The following is a 21723-nucleotide window of genomic DNA, read 5'->3' on the forward strand; positions in this document are numbered from 1 at the left end:
GACTAGTTTAAACAAAACTAAGTTGATAACAAGTAGGAGATCCTGCTGCAGTCACGGGTCTGTGCTAATTTTAATCGAGACATTAGTCGTGTTCTTATAGCGCAGATTTCCGGTTCTGCACAGTGCAGCACAGAATTGCAGAGATGTGCTGTAGATGTCACTCAACACCCACAGAAATCTGTGCAGATTCTGCATAGCCCAGCGCAGCTTTGAAATGCTGCTGCGGGAGGCTGGCTGCGGCTGTAAGCCAAACGGACAATGCAAAGATCACGAGTGATGTGCTAATCGTAATGCAAATAACCACTAAAACTACTGCTGCCAACTTGTTAGTGGAGGCGAACAACATTATACAAGGAAGTCATGAACAGTTTTGTCAAAGCTATATTACATAAATAAATAAATAAATAATTTAACAAACATAATGTGCTAAATCTATAATAAGTGATGTATAATTTTACAATAAACCTAATATTAATTAATTACATTAAACTAACTCCATGATAACATCATGTAACACAATTTTTGTTCCTGGGTAGTAAGTGTTATTTCCTAATTGCTTATGCCTCAAAAGTATAGAAAATGGCTATTATTCCCCACAAACTTTGCTTTTGTGACCAGGACGGTGATATTTTGAAATTTACCTATTTCCAATGAGAAAACGGGCGAATTTGTGTCTTTTCGTTCACATGAAGTCAGAAAAAAACAACATATGAATCCAAATTAACATGTATTTATACTAAAGTAATACAAAAATGACTACAAAAGATTTAGAAGTGAGTAGTTTTTCGGGATTTACGATTATACTGTAAATCACTTTCACGAATCAGCCCCCAAATGTAGTCTCCCATCATATTCTCGTTATACTGTCCTTGGTAGCGGCGTTCAAAGTCCAGTATATCCTGATGGAAGTGCTTGCCTTGCTTCTCCAAGTTCGCTCCCATGTTCTCCTTGAATTTATCAAGATGAGCATCAAGGATATGGACTTTGAGGGACATCCTACAGCCCATAGTGCCGTAGTTCTTCACCAGAGTCTCAACCAGCTCCACATAGTTTTCGGCCTGTTCCAAGCCGCTTTCTCCTTACTAGTGAGCTTTTTGGGGAATTCACTGCACTCCAGGATCTTCTTTATCTGTGGTCCGACGAAGACACCGGCTTTGACCTTTGCCTCAGACAACTTAGGAAAGAAGTCTTGAAGGTACTTGAAGGCTGCCGACTCCTTATCTAGAGCTCTGACAAATTGTTTCATAAGGCCCAATTTGATGTGCAGTGGTGGCATCAGCACCTTCCGGGAGTCCACCAGTGGCTCCCACTTGACGTTGTTCCTTCCCACAGAGAACTCGGTCCACTGTGGCCATTCCCACCTGTGGTAGTGCCCCTTGGTGTCCCTGCTGTCCCAAAGGCAAAGATAGAAGGGAAACTTGGTAAAACCGCCTTGGAGACCCATCAGAAATGCCACCATTGCAGCCTCTTGATGCCATCTCAGAAAAATGCAGATATGTGTCCACCTAGGCAGCTGGAACTAAACTGAACTGGTGGGCTTAAGGCCCCTGTATTTATACTACTATTTATATTACTGGAAAGTTCTAGAAGTTACTCCAAGTTTACTCAGCACTGAATCTATCTGGAATGTTCTGGAAAATAGGTACATTTCAAAATATCACTGTCCTGGTCACAAAAGCAAAGTTTGTGGGGAATGATAGCCATTTTCCATACTTTTGAGGCATAAGCAATTAGGAAATAATACTTACTACCCAGGAACCAAAAAAAAAAAAAAAATTGTTACACGGTGTAATCGAGACAAATGTAAATATAGCACGTTGAAAATGTGTCCTGAGCTGGAAGGTTTGGAAAAGGCGTTTCTCTAAAAGCTGCGTATGACATCAGAAAGACAGCAGCCAGGTGCAGCAAGCTGGGTAACAGAAATCAGCAATTGAAACGTGATTTCTGTGTCGTTGACAGTTTCCTTCAAAACCATTATCAAAATACAGTATCAGTTCACAAAAATATCTTCCACAGACACTTTGCTAAGGTTGCAAGTACTATCGCTTGATTTAGAGAAACGTGTTTGCAGTTGAAAATGCGTTAACCATTGCACAAAGGAATTACGACAATTGCAGTGTAGACTAAAAGGAACGGTATTATACCCTAATGTACCTAAATCGTGGTAAACCGAAAAACCGGTATACCGACCCATTACAACAGAGCCTCAGGACCCAACTGCACACCAAACTAAAGGCTGCACACAAATATTGGAGAATGTTACTTAAAATGCATCCTTAATTTATTAGAAATCTAGACACTTAAAATGACACCAAGGACTGTGGCAAGCTAATATCCACATATAAAGGGAGTTGCTGACACACTCTCAAGGCTGGTGAGCCAGGGACATAATTTTGCAATCCTCTATGTAGTGAGTGGTAAAGAAAAAGAAGAAAGGTCCAGCAGCAAACATGTAATTGGGTGTGTGTCAGAAAGAAGGGTCCAGCAGTATACATGTAATATCACATTTAGTCTTTGTCTGTGCATTTTGTTAAAAGTAAAGCAAAAGTATATCTCGTGTTTCCTGTAAAAGCTGTTTTTCGAGTTTCTTGCTGTTAAAGAGGTGTTGTTTCTTTCTGTGTCTTTAAAGGACTTTGTAGTGAGATGTCTCTGAGGTATTTTGTTTGTCTTGTAAACACCTGCCTGCTATTTTTTGCACACAAAGAACCTACTGTTTTATTATACATAAACCAGTATACTATTTATTTTTAAAGAAAACCAATAGTGTACAAAGGGAAGATATATTTAAATGTGGATTATTTTTTTTTCATTATATTTGAGATAATTTTATTTATTATACTGGTATACTTTTACTGTATTTAATATTATATAGTAGTACATGCAGACAACGCGTACAGTAATAACTAATAGCTCTGCTTTAAAATTAGATTGCACACACTTGCTATAGTCTGTTTTGTTGAAAAGCATTCGCTTTTAAGAAGACCGTTTTTTTTAGACAGATATGTTCCACAAGTTCTATGCATATATTGAAAAATAATTTTTTCTTTTTTGTACACAAGCAAATCTCCATCACAATAAGTACCTACAATCCCCAATACCACTCAAATAATACATAGTAAGTCTTGCAGATGTATTGTCTTCTGTGATTGATCTCATCATGCTTTACTATGTACTGAACACAAGCACCTCCATCACTATAATGGCAAAAATAACTGGTAAATACATAATAATAATAAATACACCTTGCAAATTAGCAATCTGGTTTTAGTGGTCTCCATTTCAACAGCGTACTTGAATCCCGACCCCATCACAGATGTCTCATATCATTTGAAAATCAATAATAAAATAAGTCTTGCGCAACAAGAATTTAAATGACTGTGACGAAGTGCCTGCCCATGTGTGTATTTTCTATTTTATGTTGCGTGTGGTGTATTAAATGTTGGTGTATAGTCATTGGTACACGGGATATAAACGGGTCTGTGTAACATGAGTGTTTAAAAAATGTATATTTGTATTTAGGCACAGGATTGTACATCACTTCACGTACATTTAAAGTAGTTAATATGTGAGCACGAGGTTGCACATAATTAATTCACGTGCTGGGATTCAAGTGAATAATTAATCAGTAATTGAATCCCAGCACAACAGTATATACAGATGCACGTTTTACTCACTCACAGTTGGGTGTTCAGTGAGTGGAGAACAGGAGAGAGAGGAGGAGAAATAATTTGTCAACAATTGCTATTGCGTGCTGGTGGGACCAGCCCGATACTTGTTTATTTATCTGCTCAGCGTGTTTGTCATTGTCTGTCCGTGCACAGTGTTTCTCTGTATAGTCTGTTTTTGTTTGTCTCTTTATTTTGGCGTAGAGTGCCGTGTCCTGTTTCTGTTTGTTTAAACCTTTTATTTTCAATAAACTGGCACCAGCAGGCGTCATCATCATTTCAATTCATCTGTCCTGTCTATGTATTTCATTCCTTTTCCTGGTTCTGATGCTGCTCACTTCGGCCGTCTTTGTGACAATGACACATTAGGACTTAAAAACAATAAAAAAAAATAAAAAAAAACCTGTTGCTAAATAAACATTAAAACACTGTATGGTCACTTTCTAAGTGAAAGACAGGGCGAGAGATGCATTGTAATGAGTATTTGCAGTATTGGTTTCCGAGTACAAATCTAAAGTGTCTAAGTTGTTTGACAGCTGCATGGCTACATTGGCAGTGCTGTACTGTGGTGTGCAGTGGCTTCCTTTTCACAATGAGAGATATTAAGCAAATATCCTGGTACAGCAGCAACTGTAAATGCTTATCCAAGCCACGATAAATCATTAACCTATAAAGTAGCATTTTTATTTTTGAGTGGACACAAGTTCTTTATCGAAACATCAAGAAACCTATTAATAGTTCAACGGATTGCAGGGGCTATGCTAATTAACGCAATCATTTCCAATGTGTTCTTTGCTTCTGACTAGAACCTGACAAAATTAGCCTGGGGGCGGAAAATGACAGCAAATGAAACAAGCATCAATCATACCTGAAGATTTCTAATTCGCTGCGGTGCTTATATCTCCACCACTCAATCATAGTGTGTCATCAGCCCTGCTGGTCAGAAACTGCATGTGTGGAGTCCTGCTGTATACTAATTAATAGGTTTCATGCTGTTCCAATAACTCCAGTCAAACACATACTGGAAAAGGTGAGTTACTATATTTATAATGTTGTTTTGTGAGCCCTTAAATGAACTTTGAAAGGGAACAAGCCACCTTTTAATTTTAATGTATCATAAAACAAACATGACCATGCGACTAGACAGGCGGTTCAGTCTCCAGACTGCAGTGTGCTCTCTAAGGTGCAGCTCTCTGAAGAGAAATCACTCAGAAGCTCAGCCCTGTGTTTCTGCTGGAACTAATTTAATAAAATTCGTATTTCATACATAAAATAATGTTTGTTTGTGCATTTTAGAATCATGTGCAGACAAAGTCAAGTTTTAGAAGGAATAAGAAAAAACACCAGTAAAAAAAAAAAAAAAAGTTTTATGCAACATTGAAAAACAACAAGACAACTCATAACTATGTTGCAAAACAGATGTTACATACATAAAATGTAATGACCTCCAGACCGTAGATGTCTTTATAACATAGAAATACAATACATTAATTTTCGACACTAAAATTATTTAATTCTGTTCGACACATTATGTCAATGAATTCACAAACTGAGGTCTACTATTTACAATGTAGCCTATCCAAAAATGACAAACATCTATGCTACATGTTTGCTACGGCTATAGAAACAACAGGGTATATCACAAAAGCTTGATTTCAAACAAAGTCTATAACAGAAACTGCATAAACCGTTGTGTCATGACGGCTTACATAAAATAATTAACGATAGGAAGTAAAGTATTCATGTAATTAAGTCCTATAGACACTTGCAAACCAGAAACTTCTGCAACAGGTAATAAACACGTCATATTGATGTTTATTTTCTAACTACAAGTTAAACTCAGTGGTTGTAATTTAAACACGATTAAGTGTTTAAGAGAGAAACTATGTGCACGCAGGCCTATATATAATACACATATAGTTTTTCTACATATTCTATCAAAGTGTTTAGCTTTTAACGTCACTTTTAAATTATAACCACTGCAAGTTTAACTTGTGTTTAGAAAGTAAACATCAGTACGAGTTTATTATCTTTTTATTTGATTTAACACTTGGTTTTTACAGTGTAGCTGTGCGATCGAATCGGAAATCAGTAACAAAATGCATAGAGGCATTTGGAAACAAAGTTAAATTTTTAAAGGCTATTTTAGATACATTTAGCCAACCAATCTGTTTAGGTTAGGCTATTCCAAAAACTGATTTGCACTCCTGTGTCATGCTCACAAAATTTCTCATCAGCGAGACAATATATAGACGGTCCAGTATCTCATGTTGGACATGCATAAGAGCAAGCTGTGTTAGTCTTTTTTGACTAAATTGTGCTGCATAGCCAATTTTTAAGGCACCTCAGAGCAGAAAAGGATCGTTCTGACCCTGCAACAGATACTGGCAAAGAAAGACACAGTTTGATCAGACTGTCAACCTCCTTTAACAGCTGTTGGGTTTGTGGCTGTTGGGTGGTAAAGAAATCAACCAGGTCAGCCACATTCTTCAGATCTTTCTCCCTGGTTAAATCACCCAGCGTAGTTAACTGAAGTTGTAGCCTATGTACCTTGATCTGTTGCAGTAGTGGGGGTAGTGTGTCATCCTCGGGATTCCGGATTGTGACGTTCGCCTATGCAAAATCCAGCAGGACTTTCTTCCTTTAGGCTGCAATGTGCATGCCCTCTTGGTCGAAGCGTCGTTGAAGTTCGACCGCCAACAGATCCAGAGCTTCATAAAATTCTCTTTTCCATGCTACTTCAGAAGTTTCAAAACAAATGTCTTCTAATTCTGTTGTCTGCCTATAGCAACCCAGTGTTTTGCTTAACCTTTTTGGTTGAGGTACCTGTAAATTGTGTTTGGCTGCAGCACGATGTGCTTTGTTGATTAAGTCAACAACAGAATCTTCTTGTCTCAGCACCTCGATTCGTTCCCCAACAAGTTTTATGCATTCCAGTGCACCAAGGGCACTTGCTCCCACACCCTGTAGACTTTTTGCTACCCCTTCGCAAGGAACAAATATCGTTTCACAGCATAAAAGGCCAAAGTATGTCTTCGCATTTTTAGGCTGTTTGAGGACCCCTGCGATTTTTGCCCGTGTGTCATTTCTGATATTCTTGTCATCTTCAAGAGCCAGCAAGGTCGCCAATAGTTTTCCATAGGCATAACAGACTTGGGAGATTGCAGGTGAACGCACACACCACCTGGTTGGACAAAGGCTTGAGAGGTTGCAGACAGCTTCCTTACATCCAAAAACAGATTCATACAGTTTTTACAGTTTGCAGACTCACGAACCATGTTTGAAGCATCGCAAACAAAGTTTAGTGCATCTGCCACAAGACGCACCTCTCGTCTTACTTCTAGTAGAACAAGATCAAGAGAGTGGTTGGCAAAGTGTACATACAGTGACTCCGGGATTAGTTCTTTAAGCTTTACTTGTACATCAGACAATCGGTCGCTCATGTTACTTGCTCTGTCAAAGTAGCCCTGAAGGTGTTCTATAGGTAAATTTAGCCATATAAATACATCTTGAATGCAGTTAAATAATGTTTCAGCAGTAGTGTCAGGTGCGCTGTAAACAAAGTGTTCTGCACTTTAAGGATTTTGTTTGCAAATTGTAAACTGCATGAAAATATCTCTGTAGTACTTACATCGGTTGTGCCATCTGCAGTCAATCCAAAGAAGGGACTTTCTATTGCCTGTGCTATGATCTCCCTTTGAATTGAATGTGCAAACATCTCAATTATTTCATTTTGGATTGTGTCTGACATCTAGTTGTCTCGTCAGTTCATCCACCACCGTATCTCCGGTTCCTGTTCTGTTCTTTCCATCATTAACTGCCAGAGAACTCTGTCCCTGTGCTCATTGCCACACAAAGGTAGTCCCTGTCTGCCAAGGAATCTGATTGATCCAAATAGCATAAGTCAGAACATAAGAACACAAGAAAGTTTATAATAAGAGGAGGCCAGTCGGCCCATCTTGCTCGTTTGGTTGTTAGTAGCTTATTGATCCCAGAATCTCATCAAGCAGCTTCTTGAAGGATCCCAGGGTGTCAGCTTCAACAACATTACTGGAGAGTTGATTCCAGACCCTCATGATTCTCTGTGTAAAAAAGTGCCTCCTATTTTCTGTTCTGAATGCCCCTTTGTCTAATCTTCATTTCTGACCCCTGGTCCTTGTTTCTTTTTTCAGGTCGAAAAAGTCCCTTGGGTCGACATTGTCAATACCTTTTAGAATTTTGAATGCTTGAATTAGGTCGCTGCGTAGTCTTATCTGTTCAAGACTGAACAGATTCAATTCTTTTAGCCTGTCTGCATATGACATGCCTTTTAAGCCTGGAATAATTCTGGTCGCTCTTATTTGCACTCTTTCTAGAGCAGCAATATCTATTTAATAGCGAGGTGACCAGAACTGAACACAGTATTCAAGATGAGGTCTTACTAGTGCATTGTACAGTTTTAACATTACTTCCCTTGATTTAAATTCAACACTTTTCACAATGTATCCGAGCATCTTGTTGGCATTTTTTATAGCTTCCCCACATTGTCTAGATGAAGACATTTCTGAGTCAACAAAAACTCCTAGGTCTTTTTCATAGATTCCTTCACCAATTTCAGTATCTGAGTCTCACTCCCCTGACCAACCAGGGCGGCCTCCTGTCCAAGTCACTGCTATCCCCGCAGTTCCTTGCCAGTCAGAGGGGACGATGCTGCCTGAGTAGTGACGGGATCTGTCCTTTTGTCCTCTATGTCTCATTCTCCTTGTCGCTTAACAGCCAGGGGATGCTGCCTGACCCAACCTGGACTTGAGAGTGTCCTTAATTTTTGTCTTCTTATTCTCCTTGTCGCCCAGCAGTCAGAGGATGCAACCTGATCCACCCTGGACTTGAGAGCTTCGTCTTTCATATTTTCTGTCGCTAATCCTCCTCAGTGAGAGTTCAGTGTCTCGTTTGTATTTCCTGTCATGGCCCTTACTCGTCTCAAGCCATTCAGCAGGCAGAGGATGCTGCCTGACCCAGTCCTTTGAGTACAGGACCTGTCCAGCCTGTCCTATGTCAAACACTATTGTCACTCAAGCATTCACATGCTTCAAGCTCGCTGCCCCTCAATGCCTTTCTTTACTCTCAAGCTCTTGTAGGCGCCCAGTGAAATATGTTATGGTTTTCAAATAATGAAAGTAATAAAAAATGGCACTTACCGTTTGTTTTAGGAGTAAGTTACTACTGCAGACCCGGAAGCCGGTCCTGCAGTGGTGTCCCCTATGTGAAAGGGTCGTGTGCATAAGATCCTGATTAACCCTTAGCAGTTCATTTATTCAGCGCTTGTCAGGCACATTGGATTCAATTTATTTTCACATGTGCTGTTTATTTTACAAGCACTATTTAATTTTTTTTTCCAGAATAAAACAGGTTTAAAAGCCCTGCATAGCAAAAGTTCATCAGTACTGGATCTCCAGCTAAGTCCCACCCCATGTTTGCTGTATTTTTCACATATCTCTTTATAATCGTGCATACTGCTAAATCCTGATCATCTTGAAACCTCGTCTGATCACTCGTTTTATCACCAAACTCCTTAATAATACAATCAAAGTCATTATTTTATTACTATAAAATCTTAGCAACTGTCTGTGATATTCTTTGAGTGCTGGATATGTAAGCAGCTCCTTTGTTTGTGTCTGTGTTATCTCTGTGGTGCAGGGGCTATGTTGTATATTGATCAGATAAGCCCCGGCTCTTATTGGTCTCACTTGGCTATTGAAAGGTTTTCTCAGCTTTTTCTGGAGAAAAAATGACTAGAGACTTCTGCTTAACGTTTTTTTTTAATGATATTGGACTGGATCTGACATCGGACTGCCAATGCCAATGCCTGTACCGGGCAGAGAAAGTTCAACTTCTTATCCTCCTCTGTCGCAAACAATGGAGGATGAAAGGACTCCAGTTCCACAGACTGATTCACGTGGAAGGCTGTAACCACCTTGGGGAGAAAAGCAAGGTTTGCACTCAGTGACACTGCTACCATCATCCCATATACGCATACAGGAGCTATGCACAGACAGTGCCTGCAGCTCACTAACCCGCTTTTTGTGGAGGTGATAGCCAAGAGGAAGGCTGTCTTTATGGACAGGTGCTTCAACTTGATGGAGTAGATAAGCTCAAATGGGGCCTGCGTGAGAGCCTCCAGTACAATCTCAAGGCTCGATTTGGGGAGAATAACCTTTCTAGTACCTCGGAGAAAACTGGTAGCCAAAAAATGCGCGCCTGGGGACATTGAGTCAACGGGGGCATAGCAAGCAGAAATAGCCGCTAGGTAAACCTTCAGTGTAGAAGGTGATCTACCAGCCTCAAGCAGATCTCGCAGAAACTGTAAGATGACAGGCATGGGACAGGAGATTGGATCAGGATCATTAGTACGGCACCAATCTTGAAAACAAGATGACCGTGGAAAATAAAATCTACAAATTATTCTAAATTAATTACAAATATAAAACAGAAAATAATTGATTGCATAAGTATTCACCCCATTTGCTATGACAAACCTAAATAAGCACTGGTGCAACCAATTGTCTTTAGAAGTCACATAATTAGTTCAATGGAGTCCACCTGTGTGCAATTAAGGTGTTTCACATGATTTCAAGTTAAATACACCTGTCTCTGGGAGGTCCCACAGTTGGTTAGTACATTCCTAACAAAAACTACATCATGAAGATGAAGGAACATTCAAAGCAAATCCAGAGTAAGGTTCTTCAAAAGCTCCAATCAGGGGTAGGATATAAAAACATTTCCAAGGCATTGAATATCCCTCTGAGCACAGTAAAGTCATTTATTAAGAAATGGAGAGAATATGGCACAACTGTGAATCTATCTAGAACAGGCCATCCTCAAAAACTGAGTATCTGGGCTAGAAGGGCACTAGTCAGGGTGGCCACCAAGAGACTTATGGCAACTCTAAAGGAGTTACAGTCTTCCACGGCTGAGCTGGGAGACACTGTGCATACGGCAACAATAGCCTGGGTACTTCTCAAACCTGGCCTTTATGGGAGTGGCAAAAAGAAAGCCATTGTTGAAAAAAACATGCATCAAATCTCGACTATTGTTTGCCAGAAGGCATGTTGGACACTCTGAGACTAAATGGAAAAAGATTCTATGGTATGATGAGACCAAATTAGAGCTTTTTGGCCTCAACACTAAGCATCATGTTTGGTGCAAGCCTAACACCACACATCATTCTGAGAACACCATCCCTACCGTGTGGCATGGTGGTGGCAGTATCATGCTATAGGGATGCTTCTCTGCACCAGCGCCTGGAAAGCTTGTAAAGATACAGGGCAAATGGATGAAGCAAAATACAGAGAAATCCTGGAGGAAAACCTGTTGAAGTCTACAAGAGACCTGGGACTTGGGAGAAGATTTATCTTCCAGCAGGACAATGACTCTAAACATACAACAAAAGCCACACTGGAGTGGCTTAAAAACAAAAAGGTCAATGTCCTGGAGTGGCCCAGTCAAAGCCCGGACCTCAATCCAATTGCTAATATGTGGAAAGAGTTGAAAATTGCTGTTCACCAAAGGTCCCATCCAACTTGACAGAGCTTGAGCAATTTTGCAAAGAAGCATGGACAAAAATTGCAGTGTCCAGATTTGCAAAGCTGGTAGAGATTTATCCAAATAGACTCAAGGCTGTAATTGCTGCCAAAGGTGCCTCTACCAAATATTTACTCAAGGGGGTGAATACTTATGCAATCAATTATTTTCTGTTTTGTATTTGTAATTAATTTAGAACAATTTGTAGATTTTATTTTTCACTTTGACATTATGGACTTTTGTAGTGTTGATCAGTGGCAAAAATTCCTAATTAAATCCATTTTGATAACATGTTGTAAAACAATAAAATGTTGAAAAGTCCAAGGGGGGTGAATACTTGTGAGAGCCATTATTTGTTGGAAAAATAATAATGCAAGGGCCACTGAAACTCCATCCAGGGAAATAGCTGTATCAGAGCTTCATCAGAGCTGCATCAGAGCACATCAGATCACAACAGAGCTGCATCAGAGCACATCAGAGCACATCAGAGCTACATTAGAACACATGAAAGCTGCATCAGAGCACATCAGCTCATATCAGAGTTGCATCAGAACTGCATCAGAGCTTTATCACCACTGCCTCAGAGCTTTATCACCACTGCCTCAGAGCTTCATCAGAGCTGCTTCAGATCACATCAGAGCTGCATCAGAGCAATCAAAGCAATCAGAGCTGCATCAGAGCACATCAAAGCTGCGTCAGAGCTTCATCAGTGCTGCATCAGTGCTTCATCAGATCATATCAGATCACACCAGAACTGCACCACTGCACATTAGAGCTGCATCAAAGCACATCAGATCATATCAGAGCTGTATCAGAGCTGAATCAGAGCTGCATCAGAGCTGCATCAGAGCACATCAGAGCTTCATCAGGACACATCAGAGCTGCATCAAAGCTTCATTAGAGCTCCGCCAGAGCTTCAATGGAGCATATCAGATCACATAAGAGCTGCATCAGAGCTGAATCAGAGCTGCATCAGAGCACATCAATGCTGCATCTGGACACGTTACAGCTGCATAGATCACACAAGAGATGCATCAGAGCTGAATCAGAGCTTCATCAGGGCTGCACCAGATCACATCAGAGCAGCATCAGAGCACATCAGAGCATATCAGAGCTGCATCAAAGCTGCATCAGTACTTCATCAGAACTGCATCAGAGCTGCATCAGAGAACATCTGAGCACATTAAATCTGCACCACATCTGCATCTGATCTGCATGATAGCTGCACCTTATCACATCATAGTTCCATCAGATCTTGATCAGAACTGCATCAGAGCTGAATCAGAACATATCAGATCATATCAGATCTGCATCAGAGCACATCAGAGCTTCATCAGGACATATTAGAGCTGCATCTTACTTCCGCCAGAGCTTCAACAGAGCATATCACATCACATCGGAGCTGTATCATAGAACATCATAACACATCAGATCACATTAGAGCTGCATCAGAGCACATCAGAGCATATCAGAACTGCATCAGAGCTGGATCACAGCTTCATCAGAACTGCATCGGAGCTTCATCAGAACTGCATCGGTGCTTCAGTAGAACTACATCAGTGCACATCAGAGCACATGAGAGCTGCATCGGAGCTGCATTAGAACTGCATCATAGCTACATCAGAGCACATCAGATCTTCATTAGAGCTTCATCAGAGCTGCATTAGTGCTTTATTGGAGCATATCAGATCACACCAGAGCTGCATAACAGCACATCAGAGCATATCAGAGCTGCATCAGAACTGCATCAGAGCTGCATCGAAGCTTCATCAGAGCACATCAGAGCTTCCTCAGAGCTGCATCACAATTTCATCAGAACTGCATCAGAGTTGCAGCAGAGCACTTCAGAGCACATCAAAGCCACATCTGAGCTGCATCAGAACTGCATGAGAGCTGCATCTGAGCTGCATTAGAACTGCATCAGAGCACATCAGAGCTGCATCAAAGAACATCAGAGCTACATCCGAGCATGATCAGAGCTGCATCAGAGCTTGATCAGAGCTGCGTCAGACTACATCAGAACATATCAGAGCAGATCTAAGCCTCCTCGGAGCTGCAGCAGAACTGCACCAGAGCTGCATCAGAGCTGTATCAGTGCTGCATCAGAGCTTTATAAGTGCTGCATCAGAGGAACATCAAAGCTGCATCACAGCTTCATCAGAGCATATCAGCTTCATCAGAGCTGCATCAGAGCTTCATTTTAGCATATCAGAGAACATCAGAGTTTCATGATAGCACGTCAGAGCACATCAGAGCTGCATCAGAGGTGCACTGGAGCATCATCAGATCAGTATCAGAGCTACATCAGAGCAAATAAGAGCACAGCAGAGCTTCATCAGAGCTACGTCAGATCACATCAGTCCACATCAGAGCTTCATCAGAGCTTAATCAGAGCTTTATCAGAGCTGCACCAGAGCACATCAGAGCACATCAGAGCTCCATCAGAGTACATATGAGCACATCACTGCTTCATCAGAACTGCATCAGAGAACATCAGAGCACATCAGAGCTGCATCAGAACTGGATCAGAGCTTCATCAGAGCTGCATCAGAGCACATAAGAGCTGCATCTGGAAACATCAGAACTGCATCACAGCTTCATCATAACTGTGTCAGAGCTTCATCGGAGCATATCGCATCACATCAGAGCTGCATCAGTGCACATCCGAGCATATCCGAGCTACACCAGAGCTGCAACAGAGCTTCATCAGAGCTTTATCAGAGCTGTACCAGAGCACATCAGAGCACATCAGAGCTCCATCAGAGTACATATGAGCACATTACTGCTTCATCAGAACTGCATCAGAGAACATCAGAGCACATCAGAGCTGCATCAGAACTGGATCAGAGCTTCATCAGAGCTGCATCAGAGCACATAAGAGCTGCATCTGGAAACATCAGAGCTGCATCACAGCTTCATCATAACTGCGTCAGAGCTTCATCAGAGCATATCGCATCACATCAGAGCTGCATCAGTGCACATCCGAGCATATCCGAGCTACACCAGAGCTGCAACAGAGCTGCAGCAGAGCTGCATCAGAGCACATCAGATCTTCATCAAAGCTGCATCAGAGTTTTATCAGAACTGCATCAGAACTGCATGAGAGCTGCATCTGAGCTGCATTAGAACTGCATCAGAGCACATCAGAGCTGCATCAGAACATATCAGAGCAGATCTAAGCCTCCTCGGAGCTGCAGCAGAACTGCACCAGAGCTGCATCAGAGCTGAATCAGAACTGCATCAAAGCTTTATCAGAGCATCATATGAACACATCAAAGCTGCATCAGAGCGGCATTACAGCTTCATCAGAGCTGCATGAGAGCATGTCAGAGCTTCATCAGAGCTGCATCAGAACTTCATCAGAGCACATCAGAGAATCATAAGAACACATGAAAGCTGCATCAGACCTGTATTATAGCTTCATCAGAGCTGCATTAGAGCACACCAGAGTACATCAGAGCTGCATCAGAGCTGCATTACAGCTTCATCGGAGCTCATGAGATCACATGAGAGCACATCAGGGCATATCAGAGCATCATAAGAACACATCAGACCTTCATCATAGATGCATTAGAGCTGCAACAGGGCACATCAGGGCGCATCAGGTCACACCAGGTCACATCAGAGCTGCATCAGAGCACACCTGAGTACATGAGAGCTGCATCAGAGCTGCATTAGAACTTCATCAGAGCATATGAGTTCACATCAGGGCTTCACCAGAGTGGCAACAAAGATTCACCAGAGCACACCAGAGCACAGGAGAGCTGCATCAGAGCTGCATTAGAACTTCATCGGAGCACATCCGAGCACATCCAAGCTTCATCAGAGCTGCAACAAAGATTCATCAGAGCACACCAGAGCACATCAGAGCTTAAAAAGAGCTGCATTAGACCTTCATCAGCGCTGTATCAGAGCTACATCAGAGCTACATCAGAGCTGCATCAGAGCACATCAGAGCTGCATCAGAAGTACATCAGAGCTGCATCAGAGCTTCAACAGAAAGATACATTCTCAGGGCTTTCACAACAGCCATATCTGAATCATGCCAAAACAGGTTCATTTGTTTATACTGTACAATACTGTCAAGACATACACACCTCCAGACTGTCATTGATAAATCATTGAAATATCACCATCTACTGTACTCTCCAGTGCTATCAATACAGCCTTTTCTTACAGTCCTTGAGCTCATAACTGTTGTTGAAACAGGGCACATCAGAGCACATCAGGTCTCTCTTTGAAAATGTTATTGGTTTTGAAATAAGAATTATCTATCATGTATTTATTTTGTTTTACCTTGAAATTAATTTTACAGTGACTGTTGATGATGACGATGATCGCATTGCTAAGTGTAGAAGGGAAACTGCATGAAACAGATATTAACAGAAGAGAGTTCAGAAAATAATTTTTTTTTGGGCCATGAAAAGGGCCACAGATTTGAAACAATATGCCCAAAATAGCTGCCAATATACCCAAAATAGCTGCCATGTGCAGAAAGTGACACTATAAAGCAAGTACAAGTCCTCCTCTGAGATTAGGGCATTTTAACTACCTCAACCTCATTTAAAACAAACAAAAAAAATCCAGTAAAAAAAGAAAAAAGGCTGTGTTGGAAAACATGGATCGAGAATTGATTAGCAGTTTGCTACGCATGTGGACTGGCAGTGCTATACTGGTGTTCTTTTCTGAAAAGAGACTAATATTGCAGACTGCAGACTGTTTGGTTCAAATTACATGTACTGCTAACAAATGATAGAGCCCTTGCGCCTACAAGCTTCTCTCCCAGCATTGACTGAAAGCTATAACAACGCTGTGAACCAGAAGGGGCCAGGCTCTAAGACTTTTGGAATGCCCAGCAGAGACTGTCATTGGACCCAAAGGTTCTTAGGGAGAGTAAGAGATAATGCCACTGGACTCAAAGGGTCTCAAGCAATACAGAGAAATAGGAACAAGGAAGATGACAAAAAACAGATGTATAGACCTTTTGGGGCACCAGGGGACTGAAAGGAATGCACTGATTTCAGAGGTCGTCACACTAGACTACACACACACACACACACACACACACAGACATACACACTAAATTAAATACATACAGTATATGGTAACAGAATAATGTGTTGTACCTTTGCTATTGGTTAAGTGTCAGAGAAAGAGGAGGTGGACCATCTATACAGAGGGGTATTTAATGTCAAGCAAAAATTGTAAGGACGAGTAATCTGTTTGTTCTGTACCTGGGACCAGACTCCCTGCATATTTCAATAAATCTAACAATTGATTGAAGAAAAGGACTCTGTGCATTTTCTTGAATCTACTTACTCACCATCCTTTTTTTTAAGTTAAGTTTAAATTTAAAATCAGGCTGTCCTGAGACTGCGCACCAGATGAAAAAAACAAAACAAAAAAACACTGTACATCCTGTTTTGATTCTTACATGCTTTAAGTACTGGATTCCCTCTGCAATAAAGCTGTTTTAATTGCTAACTATAATACTTTTAATATATAATTTTATAACATTGTTGTTTCTTTTGGTATAATGACGTAAAAACATGTTGAAAACTAGTAATGTAACAAGAGAAATAAATCCATCATGTTTTAAGGAAAGTATATTGTATTTATGTGTTTGTAAATCCTTTTCAGAATACACCAGTAGAGTTGAAAGGCAGCCCTGAGTGACTATCTTCAGTCATTTTTAAGAAGGGAACGAGGTGCTGCCTTTGTAAGGTGAGGCTGGAGACTGTAAATCCTTTCAGTTAAATTCACTATCAACGTGTTTCTTGTTTGTTTAAAAAAGTGATAACAATTTTGTGATAAAATATGAAAATAATTGGAATGTGTTCTTGTCAATCTCCTTGTAGCAAGGGAAGATCTGTGCTGACTCTTCAGGCGTATTCACAGTGCTGCAGGAGGAGGGCAGCAGTCGTCCAACAACTGCCTGTGAGTCATGGCAGTGACATGGGGAGGTGGGAAAGGGGGTGTGTGGACTTTCCCTCTCTCTGAATAGCTGGGAGGTGGGTCTTGGGGAGATTGGTAGCCCTATAAGATAATGTTCTACTGTTTTCTCAGGTCTGCCCTTTTAGATGCGCTGTGTGTACAGAAGCGCTAGTCTAGGACTGAGAAACCAGCTGGGAGAAAGACAGAGGCGAACAAGCCAGAGAGTGACAGCGGGGAACCCTTGGGCAGACCCCCGGAGTATTGTTTAGAGCAGGCAGGGAGCCTCTAGAGTAGGTCGGTGATCCGGGTCGGACGGGTAGCGACGACAGGGATAACGCTGCCGAGTCCAGCACCTTTTATTTGTAGTTTTATTACTGTTTTATTTTCCCTTGTTCTTTTCACCTTCTGTTCTCTGTATTATTTTGAGCACCTGCAAGTGCGCCCGCAGTTAATTCAATTTACCAGCTTTGGTATTACTGTGGTGCTGATTATCATTGTTGATAGGTAGCCCACGGACAACAGTGCCCTCTGCGGGTAAAAGAGTAAAAGTGCCAAAAATAAAACTGGGCACCTAGGTGGTGTTCCAAGTACAACTGTTCTGTCTCTTGTATCAGTGAATCATCCACCACCCTTCCACACTCCTGAAGAAAGACTTCTCTTTAGAAAAATGCGCAAACAAACCCCCTCTACATTCCATTATACACAAGGACATGGAGATAATTTGTTTTCATATATTAATTGAACCCTAATGTGGATAAATAATGATGTTTTATTTTGTTTTCATTGGAGCAGCAAAATAAAAAATAAATGTTTCTGCCACTAGGTGGTAATGTTCTCTTAATAATGTGAGTAATTTGAATGAGCCAGGTGTTAAACACAAAGAGTTGCTTTTAACACTTCTGCTAACTTTGTGCTCTTAGGGCACCTTCTTGTTCATTTGCTTTTGATGAGTTGATAAGCTGAAAAAGAAATGGAAAAATGTTCAGAAAGCAAGGGTGCAGGGATGCAGTGTGGAAGAGTGCAGGGATGCAGTGTGGAAGGGTGCAGGGATGGAATATGGAAGGGCTGCAATGTGGAAGGGTGCAGTGGTGCAGTGTGGAAGGGTGCAGGGATGCAGTGTGGAAGGGTGGAGGGTTGCAATGTGTAAGGGTGCAGGGATGCAGTGTGAAAAGGTTGCAGGGATTGCAGTGTGGAAGGGTGCATGGAAGCAGTGTGGAAGGGTGCATGGATGCAGTGTGAAAGGTTGCAGGGTGCAGTGAGGAAGGGTGCTGGGAAGCAGTGTGGAAGGGTGCAAGGATGCAGTGTGGAAGGGTGCAGGGATGCAGTGTGGAAGGGTGCTGGGAAGCCATGTGGAAGGGTGCGTGGATGCAGTGTGAAAGGTTGCAGGGATGCAGTGTGGAAGGGTGCAGGGATGCAGTGTGGAAGTGTACTGGGAAGCAATGTGGAAGGGTGCATGGATGCAGTGTGAAAGGTTGCAGGGATGCAGTGTGGAAGGGTGCAGTGATGCAGTGTGGAAAAGTGTAGTGATGAAGTGTGGAAAAGTGTAGGGACGAAGTGTCGAAGGCCAAGCCTGGGAAGATTTGAACAGCAGTTGACGTTACCTCACACATTTCAGATAGCAGATGCTAGTTTTAAGTATCAATGTCAAAATCAATGCGCAGATCTAGGGATTTAAAAGACATAGCTGAAAAACAAATATATGTTTAAGAGGTACAGGGAAGTAAAATACACTTTTTTAAATGTGTAACATTTACCTAAATCATTTGTTAAATCCGTTGGTTTGTTTTTAGGTGCATTACGTGCGGTTATCAATGAATGAAAAGGTATCTGGAGAGGTTCTCTCCCTACAGGTGTACGAACACGGGAATCTTTATTATTAAATAGTCATTTAGCAAATGCTTCTATCAAAAGCAACTTACAGAGACTAGGGGTTGAACTATGGATCAATATCTGATGCTCCAGAATCATGTACTGTTACAATACACTACTCAGTAGGGGTGTGCAGAGTATCCTCTCCTCATGAATCTGTTACAATACACTCCTCAGTAGGGATGTGTAGAGAACCTGCTCCTTGTGAATCTGTTACACTACAGTCCTCGTGAATCTGTTACAATACATTCCTCAGTAGGGGTTTGCAGAGAACACGTTGCTTGTGAATCTGTTACAATACGCTCCTCGTGAATCTGTTACAATACACTCCTTAGTAGTCATGTGTAGAGAACCCTCACCTCATGAATTTGTTACAATACGATCCTCGTCAATCTGTTCAAATACACTCCTCAGTAGGGGTGTGCAGAGAACCCGCTTCTCGTGAATCTGTTACAATACACTCCTCAGAAGGGATGTGCAAAGTACCCGCTACTTATGAATCTGTTACAATACGCTCCTCGTCAACCTATTACAATTCACTCCTCAGTAGGGGTGCGCAGAGAAAACGCTCCTCGTGAATCTGTTAGAATACGCTCTTTGTGAATCTGTTACAATACACTCCTCAGTAGGGGAGTACAGAGTACCCACTCTTTGTGAATCTGTTACATTACACTCCTTAGGAGGTGTGTGCAGAGAACCCTCTCCTCGTGAATCTGTTACAATACACTCCTCAGTACGATTGTGCACAAAACCTGCTCCTTGTGAATCTGTTACAATACGCTCCTCGTGAATCTGTTACAATACACTACTCAGTACGATTGTGCACAAAACCTGCTCCTTGTGAATCTGTTACAATATGCTCCTTGTGAATCTGTTACAATACACTACTCAGTAGGGATGTGCAGAGAACCCGCTCCTAGTGATTATGTTACAATATGCTACTCGTGAATCTGTTACAATATGTTTCTCGTGAATCTGTTAACAACACACTATTCAGTAGGAATGTGCAGAGAACCCACTCTTAGTGATTATATTACAATACGCTCCTCACGAATCTGTTACAATACAATCCTCATTTGAGATGTACAAAGAACCCGCTCCTTGTGAATTTGTTACTATACACTCCTGTCACAAAGACGGCCGGAGTGGGGGACGTCCGACCAGAAACAGGAAATAAAACAATAAGAGAGAGAGGTGGAGTTTGGTGGAGCTGAGCAAAAGATATTTCACTAATATTCTTATCACAAGTATTACCCTTGTAGCCTACCCTTGTCTCAGGGGACTGGTGCGGCTCTCCCTCTCTTGCAGGGGACTGGTGTGGCTCTCCCCTTCCTGTAGGGGACTGGTGCGGCTCTCCCTTTGGCTCTGGAGGCAAAACCAGCATGCATTCTTCCTCTGCTGGTGGAAATGAGAGCGGTAGATGCTCTGCCTTCCTCTTCCCCTTTCCTCTTCTCTGCCTCCTCCTCACCTTCCTCTCCTGGGCCAGTTCCTCCTCTCCCTCTTGGTAGGGGCAGTGCACCACCGGGTGCCCGAACTCCCCACAGGCAAGGCACCAGCCTTGGTCCTCTAGACCACCGAGGAGGTCCTCCAGATCCTGGAAGCCATCTCTCCAGTTCCAGCCTTCCATTTTTTATTTATTTTGTTGTTGTTGTTGTTTTTTTTTTTTTAATTTTTTTTAAACAACAAATTGTGGTTCCTGCTCCTGTCGGCGTCTAGGTGGCGCTGGTAATCCCACGATGACACCATGTGTCACAAAGACGGCCGGAGTGGGGGACTTCCGACCAGAAACAGGAAATAAAACAACAAGAGAGAGAGAGGTGGAGTTTGGTGGAGCTGAGTGAATGGCTTCGCTCAGCATTTAATGAGTGAACAGAACAGACAGAAAATACAGAGTTGTAACCATACAAAAACAGGACTCGGCACATTCGCCAAAACAAATAGACAAACAAAACGGACTAAACAAAACATGGTGAGCAAATATTTAACTGATATTCTTATCACAAGTATTACCTCCGTCTCCTATCCCGTTCTCCACTCACCGAACACACAACCCCGAGTGAGTGAAAACATGTTGCTTTTATGCAGCTGTACCGAGACTCGACTGCTAATTAATCATTCAGTTGGAGTCGCAGTACAACTGCATGTGAATTAATAAAGTGCAATTCCCCGTGCTCACATATTACATTTTACTTGCACGTGAAGTGCTGTGCAATCCTCGTGCCTAAATATAAATATACATTTTAAACACATGTATTACACAGACCCGTTTATATCCAGTGTACCAATGTCTATACACCAACATTTAACACACCACACGCAACATATAACAGAAAATACACACAGGGGTGGGCACTTCGTCACAACTCCTCATTAGGGAGTGCAGAAAAACATTATTCATGAATCTGTTACAATACACTCCTCAGTAGGGGTGTGCAGAGAAACCGCTCCTCGTGACTCTATTACAATACAATCCTCATTTGGGATGTACAGAGAACCCGCTCCTCATGAATTTGTTACAAAACACTCCTGTGACAGGGTCTTCCTCATGTCATGTGTGTTTGTAGCCGCTGTTCAAGCACACAGAGAGACAGATGTGGTGTTGATGTTGAAAACGCCTGCACAGGTGCGCAGGTTCTATTATCAAACAGACAGAAAACGAAAGTAAAATAAAGGTGATCATGTGATGTTACCAGCG

The sequence above is a fragment of the Polyodon spathula genome, chromosome 24 (genome assembly GCF_017654505.1).
Source record: "Polyodon spathula isolate WHYD16114869_AA chromosome 24, ASM1765450v1, whole genome shotgun sequence".
NCBI lineage: Eukaryota > Metazoa > Chordata > Actinopteri > Acipenseriformes > Polyodontidae > Polyodon > Polyodon spathula.